Source organism: Delphinus delphis, chromosome 7 (genome assembly GCF_949987515.2).
Source record: "Delphinus delphis chromosome 7, mDelDel1.2, whole genome shotgun sequence".
Classification (NCBI taxonomy): Eukaryota; Metazoa; Chordata; class Mammalia; order Artiodactyla; family Delphinidae; genus Delphinus; species Delphinus delphis.
In genome coordinates, this window is record NC_082689.1 from 78,485,008 (window position 1) to 78,503,910 (window position 18,903).

Below are 18,903 nucleotides of genomic sequence, written 5' to 3' on the forward strand. Positions count from 1 at the left end.
AATGTAATCTGGAACTTCTTGCTTTAGGATTGGCTTTCCCATAGCTCAGCCATCCCCTGCTCTCCGGTATCTTCATTGCCCATCAACGAAGATATATTATCTTGGTCCTGGAGATATTCTAAACTTTACCCATATCCACTGTTCTCCAAACTACTAGTTTCTAAGTTGGTTCTCTGGTTCTTTGCTATCCTCCACTGGCTTGATTCATTGATTTGCACTTTGCTCATTAGAGAGTATTATTAGAGTTGTTGAGTACATCACAAGACTGGCTTGCTGTGTGTACAGCACATAAATACATACCAGCAGTAGAGTCCTTTAAATTATACTCTATTTAACATTATAATACTACTTAATTTTAGCTTCTCACACCGAAAGGTAGATTCAGAAAGATAAGAGAACTACCTAGAGTGCCAGCTCCTTGAGCTACTGGGTAGACGTGAAAGGGATTAAGTTATATGTGTATTATCTTCCCATTACCAAAAATGAGTTACGTTTTGAGGAATAAAAGACACCAGACCAAATTCATATGTAGTGTTTAACCTGAAGACATCCCCACATCCTTAAAACCATAGACCACATTTCATTTTTTTCCCTCATGTTTACTTAAAGAACAAAGATAAACATTAGCTGTCTAAAGGAATTAGTAATGAGAAGCCTATCTTTACAAAATAAACCTGTTGAAATGGACTTTAAAAACATCAAAATTATCAATCACCATGTATTGACACTATCGATGCAGACATAATATAGACAATACTTTTTTAAAGTTCCACTTATACATAAAATAAAACTTCTATATCATGCTCCCTCAAAGAATGTACGATAATTTTAAGACCAGGATGGTGGAGTAAAGGAAAGAAAGAGAGAATTTAAAAACCTTGGATGCTAAAAAGTGAATCTATTAAATCCTAAAATCATGTGTGGGATTGTGAAGAAATTGTAACAGGATACAGTTGGATTAATTATGCAATATTTCTTACCGAATGTCTAGCCCTTGTGTATTGTTCTGAAAACTACAGTTTGAATCTTTATGGTCTTGCCTGCTAGATATTGTGTTCTTTGGTAGAAAATTCCCATAGTCTGTACTCAGCAAGTGCCTAAAACTGATTTGTGTTGATTTTTAAGTCCATCTAATAAATTATACATGTTTTCTATTGTATTATATGTGCTTGGCTTACTGATGATACAGCCTTGAGGGTTTTTAAGTCATAATTTTTGCTTGGTTTGACTAAAAAGCCTCAAAACTGAAAATACCCATCCTAACCCTGAATAAACCATAGGTTAAGGAAGCACGAGCAAAACCATTTTTTCTCTTTCCTAATACAAATATTCCATGACCCTGGTGTTAGTTAATGCAGAGACTAGAAAACTAGACTCTATTTCTGTTCTTTTTAAATAGTTTTAACACACAGAAAATTATATTGTGTTTTAAAATCATAGTAAAAGTTTGTTGCTTGTGTAAGAGTAGCCTCTTAATTCTCATACTTAGTGGTTAGTAATTTTAAGTTGTATCATTTAGATCTTGAGCCATTTCATGTGTGTGCACACCAGAATCCTTCCTCTTTAGATTCTCCTTATAAAATGAAATATTTGATAGAACTCTACTATGTTTCTCATGTTCATTCTTCCTTCCTTCCTTCCTTCCTTCCTTCCTCCCTCCCTCCCTCCCTCCCTCCCTTCATTCCTTCTTCCTTTCCGCTCCCTCCCTCCCTTCATTCCTTCCTTCTTTCTTCCTTTCCCCTGCCTCCTTCCCTCCCTCCCTCCCTCCCTCCCTCCCTCCCTTCATTCCTTCTTTCTTCCTTTCCCCTCCCTTCCTCCCCTCCTTCCTTCCTTTCTCTTTCTTTCTTTCTTTCTTTTTTGACTGTAAACTCTGGGGGCAAAGACTGTATTTTCAGTGATTCACAATTACATTTTGTTTATATTTTAAACAATCTTGCATGAAAAGTGAAATGTATATATGATTTTAATTATTATAATATATACTATTCTCTTCCAAAACTTCTTACATTGGTGATGTAAAGAAGTCCTCTAATTATTTTTGCTTGAAATAGTCCTTTAGATTAGAGTAGTCTTTTGTTACATTATGTCCCTCTATGGTTCCTTAAGAGGAAGTGATACCTGCAGAGCACTTTTAAAGATATTTTCTGGGTTAATGTTCAAGATAACACATTGAAAAGGAAGCTATAATTATGTCTAATGAGGGCTCTTTTGGTTGCTAGAGATGAGAAAAATGAATACTAATTTTAATTTGTGCTTAAAATATATTTTACTAACTATATTGATTTTTAAATATGACAAATGTATCTTGTAGATATTAATCTTCCTTGCTTATATTTTCCTAGAGAAACTAGATGAAAATGTGTTCCAACTAGTCTCTATATATTGACATATGTGCTCTATGTATATTGACATAATTGAAGCTGCATTTAATACAACTAATTAGAAACATTTTGAAAATTTTTAGGTTTATTGTATTGGAATTTCTAATATGATACAAGGTTTTGACTCAAGCTTTGTATGCAAGAAGAGGTGGAAAATTTTTCTTATCTCTTTATCATTTTATTAACTTGTATTTCTCTGTATCCTAGGAAAATTGTACATTCAAGGAATATTCCAAAAAGTGATAATCTTAGAGCACTTGGGTGCTTTTCTGTTTCATCAGTGCTGATATGTTAGGTACCTAGGGAAATAATGCTTCAGGGCCTTCTTGACAAGACAACTTCGTGGGTGGCTGGGGGATATTTATGTTTGTGCTCATGTTGGGTTGGAGTGGCAGATGGTATAGGGACCTCTCCATTGGTAAAGCAGTGCAATCAGCTTCTTTGCAGGTGTGTTACTTCATTATACTTGTAACATCATTCCTGTGTCCATAACTGACTGAAATGTCAAGTTCCAGAAATGTAAGGCATTGGGTCAGGTGACCAGTAGTAGGACCTAGTTTATAATGCAATAAAGGAATAATGTTAAGGTATGTTTGAGGGGAAATAACAAATATGATTTTACTGCTGAATTTCCTTTTTTAATATGTATATTAACTTTTTTTTTAAGTTGCATGTTAACCTGGTAAAAAGTATTGTCTCTGCTTTATGCTTTGAGTAAAAAGAACAGCAAAAAAAAGACAAGTTAAATTGTTACCCTATTATGTACTATTACATATACCTTTTCTTTTAGAAAAGGTTAATTATAATTACTATTCACACATCCATGTTGTCAGTGTTTTCATTCTGGTTTATTGTCTTAATGTGTGCAGACTTGGTGATGGTAGCTCTATTAACTGTCCAGGGCTGGGATCGCCAGGGCAATTGAAAAGGTATGACGGTTGCATTATGCAAATGAAAAAACGATTGTCCTCATCTTCTCTAGGAACCTTTTTATGGAACTCCGTCAACTAATAGCATTCTATCTTTTACTTCTGGGTACTTGAATTGGACATGAACCTAATAAACAGTGTGACCAGTTTGTGTGATTAATTTGTCTTAAAATGTGAGGAAGGTCCAGTCGTTTAAAGTGAATATTTTTTAAAGTGAACATCATGAGAATGGTTGACAGTAAACAGGAGAAAACGGAGGAAAAACACTGCGGATGCCTGGGGACGGCACCTCCACACGCATGCTTGTTGAGTAGCGGTCTTTCTCCCCTCTGCAATGTAAGCTACAGGACCACAGTGACCACGATTGCTGTGTTTACCAGTTTACATCTCTCAGCGCCAAATACGGTGCCTAGTATGTGACAGGTGTTCAGTTTATACGTGTTGACAGACGAATTAATGAACTATTAATATTTTTGTGTCCTGCCCCCCACCATGAATGAGTTTTTCTTATGTCTGTGATTGTAGCATACTACCTCATTTAATTCTTATTTCAATTTTTATCTCAACTTTTATTTAATTCTGCCTTATTTCAAAAGGAATTCAGGGTGACTATTTTTCTGACTAGTTCTTCTAGTAGAAATAAGACATATTTCCTTAAAAATGGCCTAAAAGCATCATGCAGTGCAAATAAATATATACAAATTTTATTTCTTTGAGATCTGTGTGAATCGGCATCTAGGAATGTCAGGAATGCAGCAGAGTTTGTGGTTTACCATCTGTAGACATTGAAATAGTAAATGGTACAACAGCTCTTTTGGGAAAAGATCTGTGTCATCATCTTCTTGATCTTTTATGCCCTTCCTTTTTTTAGTTTTCACATCTGGAATATCCTCTTTTGGGTGCTAAATAAACTTTATCCCATGAAAAGAATATTTTCACAATGCAAAATAGCCTCCGGCAGTCCTTTTGAATGTGTTCCTAATGACTGGAACCAACTTTTGGGGGATCCCATGAGTTGGGCTGCCTAAGTGACCAGTTATTCGCATCACTACATGGCTTACATTCTAGCAAATCATTCTGTATCAAAATGGATAAAATCTTTTTGAAACAGATCCAGTGTTTGAATTCTTCTAGTATTCAAATCCCCAAGTAATCTTCTACTGTATTTCCATTATTTTATTTTACAAGGAACATCGTGATTGACATCTTCCAGTGAAAGTTGTTTTCATAGTTAGGAGTATTTCTTTTGACTAGAATCCCAGAAGAGAAAATGGTTTGATGGGATTTGAGAATGCCTATTATTCCATATTTTATTAATATTGTATATTTTGGGTGGGGGAATTTCCACTCTAATAAAAGAATAAGCATGTTGTCTTACTTTGCACATATTTGATTATTGAGACTATTTTTCTTATATGCTTCAATGTCCTCTTAATTATTCTTTTGTTCATTTATTGTTAGAATCAGTGTTTTTCTTGTAAATGGAATAAGTTCTTTAAATACTAAATATATTAGTCCTTGATCATTAAACTTCCCCATTTGTTCCTTTAATTTTAATAATTATCTTTTCTTTCTTTTTAAAGATTTAATTTTATTTATTTTTGGCTGCATTGGGTCTTCCTTGCTGCACGCGGGCTTTCTCTAGTTGCGGCTAGCGGGGCCTACTCTTCATTGTAGTGCGTGCGCTTCTCATTGTGGTGGCTTCTCTTATTGCGGAGCATGGGCTCTAGGTGTGCTGGCTCATTAGTTGTGGCTTGTGGGCTCTAGAGTGCAGGCACAGTAGTTGTGGCACACGGGCTTAGTTGCTCCGAGGCATGTGGGATCTTCCCGGACCAGGGCTCGAACCTGTGTCCCCTGCATTGGCAGGCAGATTCTTATCCACAGCGCCACCAGGGAAGTCCCTATAATTATCTTTTTAGCATATAAAAGTGTTTATGAATATAAAAAAATTACATAAGAAATGCATGATTTCTTTGTGTGAAAACCAGAAAAGAGACATAATAAGCAAAAAGAAAATTAAAATCATTCAGGGCTTCCCTGGTGGCACAGTGGTTGAGAGTCCGCCTGCCGATGCAGGGGACACGGGTTCGTGCCCTGGTCCGGGAAGATCCCACATGCCACGGAGCAGCTAGGCCCACGAGCCATGGCCGCTGAGCCTGCGCATCCGGAGCCTGTGCTCCGCAACAGGAGAGGCCACAACGGTGAGAGGCCCACGTACCGCAAAAAAAAAAAAAATCATTCACTGTCTCATCATTCTAATAAAACCGGTATCAACACTTTGGAATGGGTATATATTTGAGTCAATATTTTGAATACAGAATTCTAAAAAACCCTGTAATTTTTCCACAATATACTATAAACATCTTTTACACATGAAACATTATTTTACTGGATGTATTATGTTTGCCTGTTTGGATTATCATAATTTATCTAACCAGTCTTCTGTTGTTAAATTGTTCCTTAGTTCTCACCTTTAAAAATAATACAATTAATACTTGAATTTATTTTTTATTCAAATTACAAATTGAATTGCTGTGTAAACGTGTTTGAATTTTTAAAAGGCGTTATTGACATGTTGCATAATTGTCTTACCCAAAGAGTACCCGCATCCTGGTCAATTCTTCACTCAAGCACATGACCATCCCTATATTAAGACATTTTTTTAAAAATTAATTAATTAATTTATTTTTGACTGCTACTCTTCGTTGCGGTGCACAGGCTTCTCGTTGCGGTGGCTTCTGTTGTTGTGGAGCACGGGCTCTAGGCACGTGAGCTTCAGTAGTTGTGGCATGCGGGCTCAGTAGTTGTGGCTTGCGGGCTCTAGAGTGCAGGCTCAGTAGTTGTGGCGCATGGGCTTAGTTGCTCCACGGCAAGTAGGATCTTCCCGGACCAGGGTTTGAACCCGTGTCCCCTGCTATGGCAGGCGGATTCTTAACCACTGCGCCACCAGGGAAGTCCCAAGACATTTTATATTATAGTAAGATTTGTTGACCTGTTCATTGCTCCTCACAGCCCATCACTGCTCTCCAGGCATTTTCAGGTTGTGCTGTACATTGACTAGTTCTCCCTCACTTAGCAAAGGGCAGCACAGAGCTTCTCTCTACCCTCGACTTTTCTGTGATCTTTAGCCTTTAATTATTGCACAAAGTTTATTTGTTAATCCACTTGTAATGTATCCATCCTGTGCTAATCATAGACTTTTTTTGGAAGAACAGAAGGGAAAAACCTAAAAAAGGTACTCTCAGCTCATGTTTTTTTAATGTGGGGGAAGAGTAATCTCTTAACACTTTATCATCTAACAGAGATGACTGGTCTTCTGCCTTGGTGATGCTTTCCTGCAAGTGTGTCAGTGTACAACTGGCAGCCTTTAATGCTAGTCCTTTTACTTTTCTTTTAAGGGTTCTTTGTCTTAGAGGAAGTTTACATTCATTTTAATAATAGAGATTGTACTCTTTCCCAGTGTGACTGAAACTCCCATCTTACCGTTATCTCTTGCAAGAAAATTGCTTTTGATGAACAAGTTTTTAAGTTGCAGGAACACATCTTCGTATATTTCAAACACTTACTGTTTCATCCTTTTAAATTCTTAGCTACTCTCTGGGTGTGTTTGAGGTATGAGATTGAACATCTTCATAGATTTTTGGTCATTTGTATCATATAAATTTTCTACCTCCTTTGTACATTTTGCTCCTGCTTTGTGAAAGTTGTTTTAAAGTACAATGATCTTTTGCCATGTGTCATTAATCTTTTTACCTTTTGTGTGTGTGTGTGTGTGTGTGTGTGTATGGTATCTTAAGTTGGTCTCAGAAGAATTAAAAATTTTAATTGGATATATTAAGCTTTCTTTATGGTTTGTTGTTCAAAACTTTTGTGATGGAGAAGATGGAAAATAACTATACCTAATGGTTGTAGGATATTTTTTTTGTACGCTGAGTAGATGATAATGACTTTATATTTATTCCTTTTTTCCCCCAGTAAACTGTTTCTAGTTAATGTGATAGGATCAGTAAAGAGGACATGATTGGCTTTTTATCTACTGGAATATATTTCCCACATTTTCTTTGTTTTTAAGATTTTGCCTTTTTTGTAGAACCCTACTTAAGCCATACATTGAACACAATTCAAAGGTAAAAAGTGTTGAAAGTCCTGTGTTAATTCATTCAAAATATATATCCAGTGTCCATCCATTAATGTCCAACATATTAAGGGATTTGTTAAATTATAAGGTGAAACATGCTGCCATTAAATTTTCTTTACAAGGAGATTTTAACAGTGTGGGGAAATAACTGATGTGACAGGTAAGTGGGGAAAAAAGGATACAAACTTTTACATCTAGTATGATCTCAACTATGTTTAGGAAAAAAGCATAGAAAAAAGGAAGAAAATGTATCCTAACAGTATATATTACAGGTTGTTGTAAGATGACAGCATTATGGTTGATATTTTTCTGATTCTTTATGCTTTTGTACATGCCAGATATTCTGTATTGAGCACGTTACGTTCATACTTAGAAACCAGTGTTGGATCATTTTTGTTTGTTTTTAAAGAATCATCTTAATGGGGTAGGAAAAATACAAAAATGTTTCTAATTTATAAGTAAATGAGATGCACCTCTGTTTTTTTGTTTGTTTTATCTTTGTCTAACTGCATTTGGGGCATTATGAAGAGAGAGCAAGGTGATTAGTAAATATTAATTCACTGATACAATACCATTTGCAAACTCCAGTTGCAAGGTTGATTAATTTTGATAGAATTCCCATCAATCATTGTGGATATAAAGATATGAACTACTCTTTTAGCTTGTTGTTGATATTTTACTGCTTTTGAAGGATTCTTGACCATGGATAAGATCCATTCAAATGGTTATTTTTCAAAAGATACAAGCAAAATGCAGTGAGAGTTAGAAAAAAGAGGTATTATTTCCTGTGCGGGGTTCAATAACTCCATATAAGCAGGCTGGTATAGAGTGCTTTAAGACCTCAACTTCCTCATTTGCAAAACCCTTTTTTCTTAAGTGATATTCTGTGAAACCCCATGTAAACCAAAAACAGATAAAATTGTTGTTTTATTTCTGTCCATTTCCTGTAAGTTCCCACATTTACTGGGTGAAAAAAAGGGGGAGCAGTATAATTAAAATTTAATTAGTTAGTATCAAATTTAATTAAAATTTTACATTTATTTAGAATTTTTTAAAATGTGTTCACTTTTTGAAAATAGGAAAATAATAATTGACAAAAAATGGGAAAGATGGATTTACTAAAGATAGAAATAAATTTTAAATGTTTAATGGTCTTTTTGTACATATAAATAGTGTTAGCATTTTGGCTTCATTTTAATAAAAATAGGATGTATTTGAGAGAGAGAATGGTAGTCAGTTTTTAAGAAAACATAAATTTTTTTCACATTATTAAGTTGCCTGCTTGTTTTTTGTACTTGATAAATGAGAGCCAAATTAAAATTATTTATAGTTTAATGGATTGCTTCACTAATATTTGCCAGGTGAGAACATTACTTTAATAAAAGATGTTTATACAACATTTTTCATGGTGAGTATGGCTCTCAAATGTTTTATTCTTATATTATCATTTGATTAAAGAACAAATTCATTTGATTCAGACAAAATTATTTGCTACCCCTTAAAATGAATGCATTTAAGAGTCCATCCATGAAAAAGCAAAGTTGATATATAAGGGAATTATACCAAATGGGTAACAGTGGCTCTCTGTAAGGAATGGGATTGTGGGAAGGTATAAAAATGACTTAGTTGTAACTATTCTTTTATTTTTATTTAATAATTTAATTATTAGATTAAATTTTTGTAATTAGTATCAAATAATTACAATTAAACAATATGTTATACTTTTGATATAAAGTTGGAACAGAGAAATATAAGAAATATAAATATATCTAGTGAAAATGACTATAAGCAAATAAATTATAATTTTCAGCTGACTTATCAAAATTAATTATAATTAATGTGCTGAATTTGAATATTAGAAAACAAGCTAACACTTTAAACATTAGTAATGTATTAAAAGTAAAATGACTCTTACTTTAAAAGAGGATTCAGGTAATTCAGGCTAAACTTTCTTTTGACTTTAAGCTGCCGACAAGAGTGCCAACGTGATGACTTTCTGGGTACCGTTGCTGTAAACAAGCATATATTCCGTTCCTGCTGTGTGAAAAGGAGCCACATGTAATGATTGTGGTCTTATTCAAGGACAGAGTGCTGATGATATCATTTCCATAGACAGTACAATGCTGCAGCTGGCTCTGTCAGTCTAGGAGGAGAGTGCACTTAAAAAAAGACCATGAAGTAATTTGCAATTCAGGGGCAGTGTTTTAAAGGAAATGAGCTGAAAGTGTACTCACTAAAGTCAAAGGAAACCTTGTGCTGTTTTTTCTTTTTAATGTTTTTGTGTCTTCAAAGTGTAACCATACCAGCTTGCATAGCCCACGTTAGGAATTCAGGAAAGGGTGGACAGCGTTAAGAATTTTGCTTTTTGGAAAAGTTCTTTGGCGGGAGACCTTGGAAGAAAAAATTATATACATGTCTGGAATTTAAACCTACATTGGTAATTTCATCTAAGACATTTAAGAAATGTGTTTCAGGGATATTTATTAGTTATCTGTTCCCTTGCAGTGCAAGGCTGACAAGCATATAAGTGCACGAGTCCCAACAGCATGAAAGCAAGGAGTCAGAGTTCCCACCCTCCTTGGCTCAAAGGAAACACAAGTGAGTAGCATTCAGTGGACCAATAACCTGACCAAAAATCCATTAAGTGCATAGCTAGTTTTCCTAGGACAGTATTTTAGCTACAAGTGATTTTTTGACACCATGTGTATCTCCTCACTCCTCTTCTCTAGTGTCCAAAGATGTATCTTTCAGCTTCTATATACAATAGCAGAATAAAATTCAACAGATACCTGAATACCTACCATGTCTTAGAGACGGTGCTAGGGGTCAGGGACATAGAGAATGAAACCACGTATGTTCCCAGGTTGCTTAATCTCATGGGGAAGATTTATGAACAGTTAGCTTGGGCAGTGTTAGAAACATAACATTAGACATGTAAGTATTTCTGCTTCTGGTTGTAAGATTTCTGGCCCAAGACTCATGAGAAATAAATCTGTGCCAGAGCATCTCTCTCTTTTATTAGGTATCAGTCACATAGCTTGGTTCCTCTTTGGGATGTATTTTTTTCATATTTGTGCCTACTGACTCCTCTTTCACCCTATATTGTGGGAATTCCTCAAGACACACCACCACTCTGCTATTCCAAGTCATTCAGGGTATTACCAAACCTCCCTCTCCGTCCCTGACCATTTGCTTTTTATTGAGACTCATGTTGCCTACAGACATATGTTGCCTGTCTGATTGTTCAGATGTCTGAAATGTGATGTGTATGTCAGAAAAATTCATCTTCCCTACTACCCACCTCTTGCTTCCTTTTTCCGTTTTCTCAAATTTCATTACCATTGATCTTCTCTTGGTCCTTCAAGTAACAAGCTCCTTACATAGAATGGCCTCTCCTTTTCCCCTCCCTCTCTCCCTTCAACCTTTGTTGCCAGTATCTGTGTTTCTTTCCTTCTTTCCAACTTCAAACAAACATTTGAAAAGTTCTCCTGGTTTAAACTCTAAACTTTATTCCTTCCTCAAGTCTGTTCTTTCAAAATTACTGCTCAAGTTATTTAATACTAATCAGTTACATTATCACAAAAGTACTAGTATACCAAGTATTTTTAAAAGATTTATCAGAACAATGACAACATTTCAGAGATGTTTGCTAGTGATTATACATTTAAATTAATAATGTTTTGTATGCATATACTTCTTGAATTCTCAGTCCACTCAACAAAAATGGTATTAAAATTAATTCTAAGGTATTGTTTGAAAAGTAAGTGGATAGAAACAGCTCTGAGTTGAACTTTAACATGTATTCAGAGATTTTTCTAGTTGTCCAGACGTTTATCCTTTCCTCCTTCAAATACTGGAACCACCTAAATAAGTCTGTTGAACCAAAAATCCCATAAAATGATCAGATGCTGCTGAATTCAACTGGCTGGTTTTCTACAGATTTACCTATTTACCTGTAAACCAATACTTTTTTTTTTCCTTAACAACTTTTCTTTACAACAAAATAAATCAGAGATTCCTTGAAGTTGTTTATTTCTCCCATAATTGTCCAAGGCAGGTGTTCCAGGTTGATGGCCAGGTCCTTCTGTCTTGTGACTCTACCATCCCCAAGGCCTTGCTGTTAACTGCATCAAGGCTGAAGAAGGGGACAGAGCATGGAGGAGATATGTCTGCTTCTTAAAGGCCTCAGCCCTAAAAGTGGCATGCCTGACTTCTGATCATATTCCATGGGCAAGAGCTGGTCACATGGCCACCACAAGATCCAAGGGAGGCTGGGAAATACAGTCCCTGGCTGGAGAGCCACTTCCTGGTCACCACTGTATCACAATCAATGAGTGGGATTTGGTAGACAACAACTCTCTCTGTCAGGTAGGGCATTTGGACAAGTTGACAAATGATTACAGTATGGCAGTAAAGAATACGTTTAACTCAGTTAACTCGGACTGGGGGACAGGTCAAGGAAGGCTTTGGGGAGAGAGTGGCATTTGAGCTGTGTCTTAAAAGAAGAGTGAAAGTTAACCAGGTGAAGAAGAGGAAATGATTTGAGGCAGAGAAAACATGTGAAAGATAAGGAGGTATAAAAGTATGATCAGGAGAACAAAAGTAGTGCAGTATAAGTGGGTTGCATTGCAGAGCTGTGATAAGGTGAGCCAAAAGACGTGGCTAAAGAGGCTTTAGATTCAAAGGAAAACTTGTGTATTCAAAATATTTTGTAGGATGTAGAATCCACAAGGTTTGGATGGGAGATGAGGTCTGAGATAGTGAAAGGTCATACTACCTATGGCCTTGTAACCACGGGGGAAATTTTGGATTTTATTGTAAATAAGGCTAAACTAAGGACACACACGTATTTATTCAATCACAACAACCATATTCTGCCCCTACTCCCCAGAATACAACATTTCCTAAGTGGTACATGTCAACATAGTGTACTAGCATGGGACTCATTATTTTAGAGTGACATTGACATGTTTATTTGAATTAATGTTCTCAGCTGAGCTGTCTCATGGTGAGAACAAGTTCACATGCAACAGAAATGAAGACAACAGGTATAGAGAGAGGAGAGAGAATGAAAATAATGCCAAACAATGCTAATGTGAATTTTTTTCTAAAATGAACCGTTTTGGGTATGGTTTTGCAAAAGCCAAGCCAAGATTCAATGTTGGGGGTAGTCTCCAAAAGGAAAGTTTTCCTCTCATTTAAGATAATGGTACCATTTCCCCCAAAGGCTGTGGTCCGATTCTCGTGGTGTCTGTGACAGGCACCGGCCCAACAACTCCATGCAGAGGATTTGGGGAAGAGTTCAAGAGAGGTTCAAGAGAATTTATATTAGAAAACTCCTACTTCTAAATAAGAATCTGGGACCTGATAATATGAAGATGCACTTTTCAAAAGAGCCCTCTTGAGACTCAAGGAAAAATTTTAGGAAAGGGGAAGGTCTCAGAGTTGAAGAGCAGACTTTGACACAGTTGCCTGTAGGATATGATATGAGAGGCATTTCTGAGAGGATTTCCTATTCAAAACGGCAATGTAGATAATTTTGAATAGCTAATCCCCGGACCCCTTGCTAACCCCAGGAACTTTCCAAAGTACTTGGTATTAAAATGTCATTCCATTGGTCAGGGTGAGATTTTTGTCTCTTAGAGTACAGTGGAATTGCCTTTACCCTGATATGGCGGATGCATTAATAGCCGAGTAACAGACAGGAATCCCATTTTGTAGAGTGTCTCCTGAAGCACCTAACCCCACCCACAGCAGGTGCCCCTTCTTGCCCACATGAGGTATTGCAACACTTCAGTGGACAGCTCAGCTCTCCTCTACCATTTTCCTTACTTTCCTTTCCCCAAGCTCAGCAGACAACCTTGCTTCATAATTAAAAAAAAAAACAGTCAAGGCTATGAGGTGTTAATTTCTTGGTTTTCCTGCCCTCTTATCTACATATTTACCTCCCTCTGCCCATTTCTGGGAATTTGTTTCCTCCACTCACTGAGGAAAGACACAGATTCTACAAAATGTGTCCTTGAATTTCTAGACATCTAGGCAAAAACGATTTCCAAAAGGGAGGGAAGCAGGTGGTGGTGCTGTGAGGAGAAAACTGACCTTGACCTTGGGCCCTATCTCTGCAGAGGAGGCGGTGTAGGCTGGTGGTGGCCAGCCAGGGTTTTAGCTGGATTCAGTTTTGAATCGTCTCTCCATCCCTTACTGATTGTATAATTTGGAGCAAATTAATCTCTGAGCCACCTCTTTTAGCTTCACTTTTCTTTGGAAAATCGGAATAATGTCTACTTTGTAATGAGAATTAAATGAGATCATACAAGTGTGGAGGAAAGAAAATGTAATTTAAAAACCTAATTTCAGATGCTTCCACATGAAACGTCCTCAACAGAGGAAAACTTATCCTTTTGATTAGGAAAGCATATTGATGGGCCACCTACTTCTGAGAGGCAAAGTACAGACCCAGCTGGATCAGAGAGGTTGGGATATAGTGGGTATAAATGTAGCTTGCTCTGAGTAAAGAAGCAGTGAGACTTTCAAATTTTCTCCCTGAAAGCGAAGGAAAGCAGTTTGGACCCTGGAACTAGAGGAAAAAGCAATGGGGAAATAAGCCCAGAGTGCTCTTCCCAACGGGCATAGTAGATAATAAAGTGATGGCTGCTTTTTCCTTGGTGCTCCAGTTTCTTGTTACCCTTTCCTGTGTCTTCAGTGAAGCTTTGCAGCTTCCTTAGATTCGTATTAACACTGCCTTAAGGAATCAGTGGAAGGTCATGTTCAGAGTAGGCTGGGGCAGGCCACAGGATGTCGATAGGGAATCAAGAGTTGCGTCTAGGGACTGGGAGCAAGTGGTGAGAAGAACCACCAGGAAAATGTAACTTCCTCTCTGGCGCTCCTCAGAAATATTAGGAAGGGAGCTGGACTCTCCTAGTTATCCATTTATTTGCATTTTGGAGGCTTTGTATCCCTTTGAGCCCAAAAACCTGGAGGACTTGGGGACAAGTGAAATACACTGAGTACTTTGTACTGCCACCACCTTAGAATAAGCTACCACCCCCTCTAGCCTGGACTACTGCAAGTGCCTCTTACACATACAGCATCTTCCATTGTCACTTCCAATCCATTCTTCATACAATTGCCAAAAGAAGGTATTTTAAGCATAAAATGGATCAAGCCACCACCCTACTTAAATCTTTTCTTTGGCTTCCCACTGGATAAAATCCAAACTCCTTATCTTGACCTATTAGGCCTGCATGTTTCCATGAGCCGCCTCATGTGGTGTCCAATGGCGCCCTTCACCGACAGTGCTCCAGGACCCTCAGGGTCTGTACACACCCTTCTGTCTTCTGAAGTCCTCCTCGTCCTCTTCACGTGTCTGGCTCATCCCACTCCTGTCTCAACACCAGTGTCACCTTCTTGGTGCGATCTTCCCTGGCCACTCTAGGTAAATAGGTCTCGCCCTCTGACCCTTGCTATTATCTATTGTGATACTCTGGCTGTTTCTTCATCACACTTACCCAGTTTTGTGATTATTCATCTTTTTGCTTTCTTATTTACTATCTGTCTCCATGAGGGCAAAGGCTTTGAGTACTTCACAAACCCCACCATGCCTCTAGCACCTGCCTTAGTGCCTGAACCCTAGTATAGGCACTCAAATATTTGAAGGATGGATAGATGAATGAACGTGCGTCCAGAGTAACACCATTCAATAGAAGTATAATGTGGGACACATATGTAATTTTAAATTGCTCAGTGGTTACATGTAAAAGAAACAGTAAAATTAATTTTAATAGTGTATTTTATTTACCCAGTATATCCAAAATCTTATCATTCCAGCACGTAATCAACATAAAAATTATTAATGAGAAATTTTACATTTTTTTGTACTAAGTCTTAAAAATCCATTGTGTATTTTACACTGTCATCACATCTCAATTTGACCTAGCCACATTTCAGGTGCTCAGTAGCCACATGTGACTCTTGGACAGTGAGGTCTAGAGCATACTGGACAGTGAGGTCTGTACTGGACAGTGAGGTCTAGAGCATACTAGGGCTTAATATGTGGTAGCTGTTACATGATAAAAGTAATGCAAAGCTTCAGATGAAGAAAGGCTCATTTTGAGAGCTGCAGAGAGGAGCTGTACCTACTGGCCAAGTCAACAGTATACCTGAGACTTCATTCACCCGCTAGCATCTGGAACAGGGAGACCTAGCGTGCCCTAATGGATGAGTAAGGCCACTGGAAGAGGAGCAAGATGGACATCTGTGCAAAAGCCCTTGCCTTCCAGATGCCGCAGAGCGAGTGCAGAGAGGACAGCAGAAGAACAACAGGCGTGCTGTATGGGTGGGAGGACAGTGGACAGCAGGCTTTGCCGGAAAGTTCTCTGCCAGCGGAGTATCTCAGAATGGAATCCATCCAGACACCATCAGAGATCTTGCAGAAACATACTGTTTCTGGGGTTTGTTGGTAACAGAGTATGTAACGCTGATTTTTTTTCTTATGATTCAAACTTCCTTTGGCTAATTTGTGGCCAGCATGCTTCCAGTTAGGAAGTTAGAACCAGCCAATTAGTCTGTCTACTGAAGAGTTTTAACCAGTTTTCTGGGTAGGAAATTGTCTCCTAAAAAAGTGACTTTTAGATGAGAGCGTCTCACTAGATAATATTCACCACTGCATGCATGGCACAGTGCTTGGGAGAAAAATCCATTATGTATATTTAAAACTCAGTTGTAATACTCTGAGAGTAAAATGTGTGTAGTGTAAAGAGGTAAGCCACTTACTGGTATCCAAAGCAAGAAATGTCTCCCACCCACATTACATTTCATGGCTTAATGCCATTATCATCTCTTGTCACTGTGAGTTCCTGAATCAGAGGGACAATAGGGCAATTAGTCCCAAGTCACTGAGCCCACCTCTTTGCTCTTACAGAGCAATCTGGGTAGTGGATTCTGAATCGTTTTGCACAAAGCGTTCCCAAAGGCGTCAGTGGAGATCTGTAAGCAGGAGCACGTTTATGGATATTTGAGAATTCAGCAGCCCAGATCTGAGAACCCAGCCCACAGTCCAGAGTGAACAGTTCTAACATGTTGACTTCTGAAAATGAAGACCCATTCTTTGCAAGTTTCAAAGAATATCTGCCAGTAATATTTTGTTGGAGATACATGATTTACAAAAGGTCCAATAATTTTGGTGAGAGCTTTCCTTAGTGGGGTGAGGAAGGTAAGACACTTTCCCCAGCACAAAGAAAGCTGCTAATTTGATACAATATCAGCTGTGTTTGACAACAAACAGAAACACGCCATGAAAGCACAACTGTTCATTTCAGACTATATTAATAGAAAAATCTGGTAAACAAAGAAGATTAGCACAAGAATGTTCTACCAAGTAGATCCAATTTCTCCAAGGAAATGTTAATCCATACTGGCTACAGGCTTTCACATTAAAAATAAAAAATGAGTCATCATTGTCTCACTGATTATTTTAAGAGATTTTATAAAGGTTAATGGGTGTTTTGAGTCAAATGAATCTTCTTTTTTATTTCTTTTTCTCCCCTTCAAATACTTACAATGAAACAAAACATGAAAATATATTTTTAAGTTCTTAAGGGGCCCTTGCCAGTTTCATTTCTCTTTCCCTCTTAAACTATATTATTATGTCTGAGCTCCAGTGTATTTTCTACTTGCTATATATGCATGTATCCAGAGATAAAATACAGTATTGCCTTTGCATATTTTAATTTTCAAATAAATGGTAACTACTGCTAATACTTTATGTCTTCTTACAGAAATTTCTGTGACCATACAAGCATATATAATTTTTTACATAAGCTCATATACACATTTCCACACCTTGTGCTTTTCACTTAATATGTCTTAGATATCTTTTTATATTTACCCATGTAGAGCTACCTCATTTGACTTAACAGCTCTGAGTTGAGTATTCCATGTTAGATGTACCTCAGTTTATTACCCCAATTTCTTATCAATGGGCATTTAAATTGTTTACTTTCTCCTATTGCAAAAATCCCTCTATTACAAATATTGCTGAAAATGTTTCTGTGTACTTACAAAAGTATACTTATGAACTAAATTTCAAATGCTGTGTTCATTTTAAATTTCAATAGTCATAACCAAATTGCTCTTCAAGAAGTATGAGAGTGTTTGTTTCCCCCTATTCTGGGTATTGTCAGATGATTTGACATTAGTCAAGCACTGGTGAAAAATGGCATTTTATTGCTTGAATTTGCAGTTTTCTAATGTGTGCAATAAAAGCTCTTTTCATCTGCTTATTGGTCCTTTTTTATCCTGTGAATTGCCTATTCATAGCCTTTTCTCTTTTAAAATTTGATTCCTTTTTCAAGTTGCTATACAAGTGCTTTTTTATATTAGGGAAATTCAACCCATTCTTGTATGTATCGCAATTTCTTTTACCAGTTTTCTTTTGACTTTGTTTATGGTATTGTTTAAGTTACAGAACTCTGCAGAATTTGATTCTTTCTTACTTCTCTTTCTTACTCTAGTCTGGGTCCTTGACACTCAAAGATTTCCCATTGAACAATTACAGAACCAAAGCGGGGCATTACTAATAAACCTGCCTCACAAAATTGAGGAATCCCAGACCTTGGGATGGTTCAAACAGGCACTAAAATTTATCTGACAGGACTGTTGTGTGGAGGACAGGGAGACTGGATTTGAAGATATTAGAGTTCCTTCCACTTTTCAATAAAACCCATGGTGCTATGAAGAATCTGCTTGGAGTCATTTTTTGGAGTCTTTCAGAATGAGCATTTTTGAGTTCTCCTTATTGTCTGTAGCTACTTGCATTTACTGTAGGAGACTTCACTGTCTTGGCTGCAATTTATGCCCATGTGGCTCTCTGGAAATAAAAGAGGTTGGAAATGTGTGACTCGGGTTTATGGCCAACACTCTCCTCCCCGACTCCACACCTCCTCTGCCCTCGAAGGTCCCAGCACCTCGGTGGCCCAGGTGGGGAATGAGGAGTGGGTTTATGTGACCTGTGAGGCCTCCAAGGGCTGTTGTGGGACCATCTGTTGATCAGCCAGAACGAAATGTACCCCCTTCCCAGCCCACATGTAGCATGTTTGCCAGCTTCTTCTTGAAGATGGACACATTCCCTTTTCTGTTTACACCATAGACACTCAATAAACAGCAAATGTTAGTAGTCATAATAACCCATGGTTGCCCTGAAAAACGACAAACTCTTGAGTAAAATCAGCATTAGTGGACTCCAAACAACCATCACATCTCAGGCGCCTCAGAGTGAGCTTGCTATTTGGTAGCCAATGACCTTTCAGTGCCAGCCTGCCCCTGCGTGTTACTGGAGGGGGACCAACTGCTTTCCCAGAGTGCTCGGGGCAGCTTCCGACAGCTGTGTTTGTCCAACTGTTTGATGTCACCTTCCTATTTAGTCTTCGTACTAGATCTGAGAAAAGAAAACACAGCA

At 37.6% G+C, this 18,903-nt stretch overlaps 1 protein-coding gene across 1 annotated transcript in view; it reads left to right on the forward strand.

Moving 5' to 3' along the window:
- Nucleotides 1-18,903, forward strand: part of NEB (nebulin) — a 274,918-nt gene that overhangs the window by 3,069 nt on the left and 252,946 nt on the right. Inside the window, exon 2 of the mRNA XM_060016820.1 lies at nt 9,954-10,046. The gene's annotated coding sequence lies outside the window, so the exon portion shown is untranslated. The remainder of the gene's footprint in view (nt 1-9,953; nt 10,047-18,903) is intronic.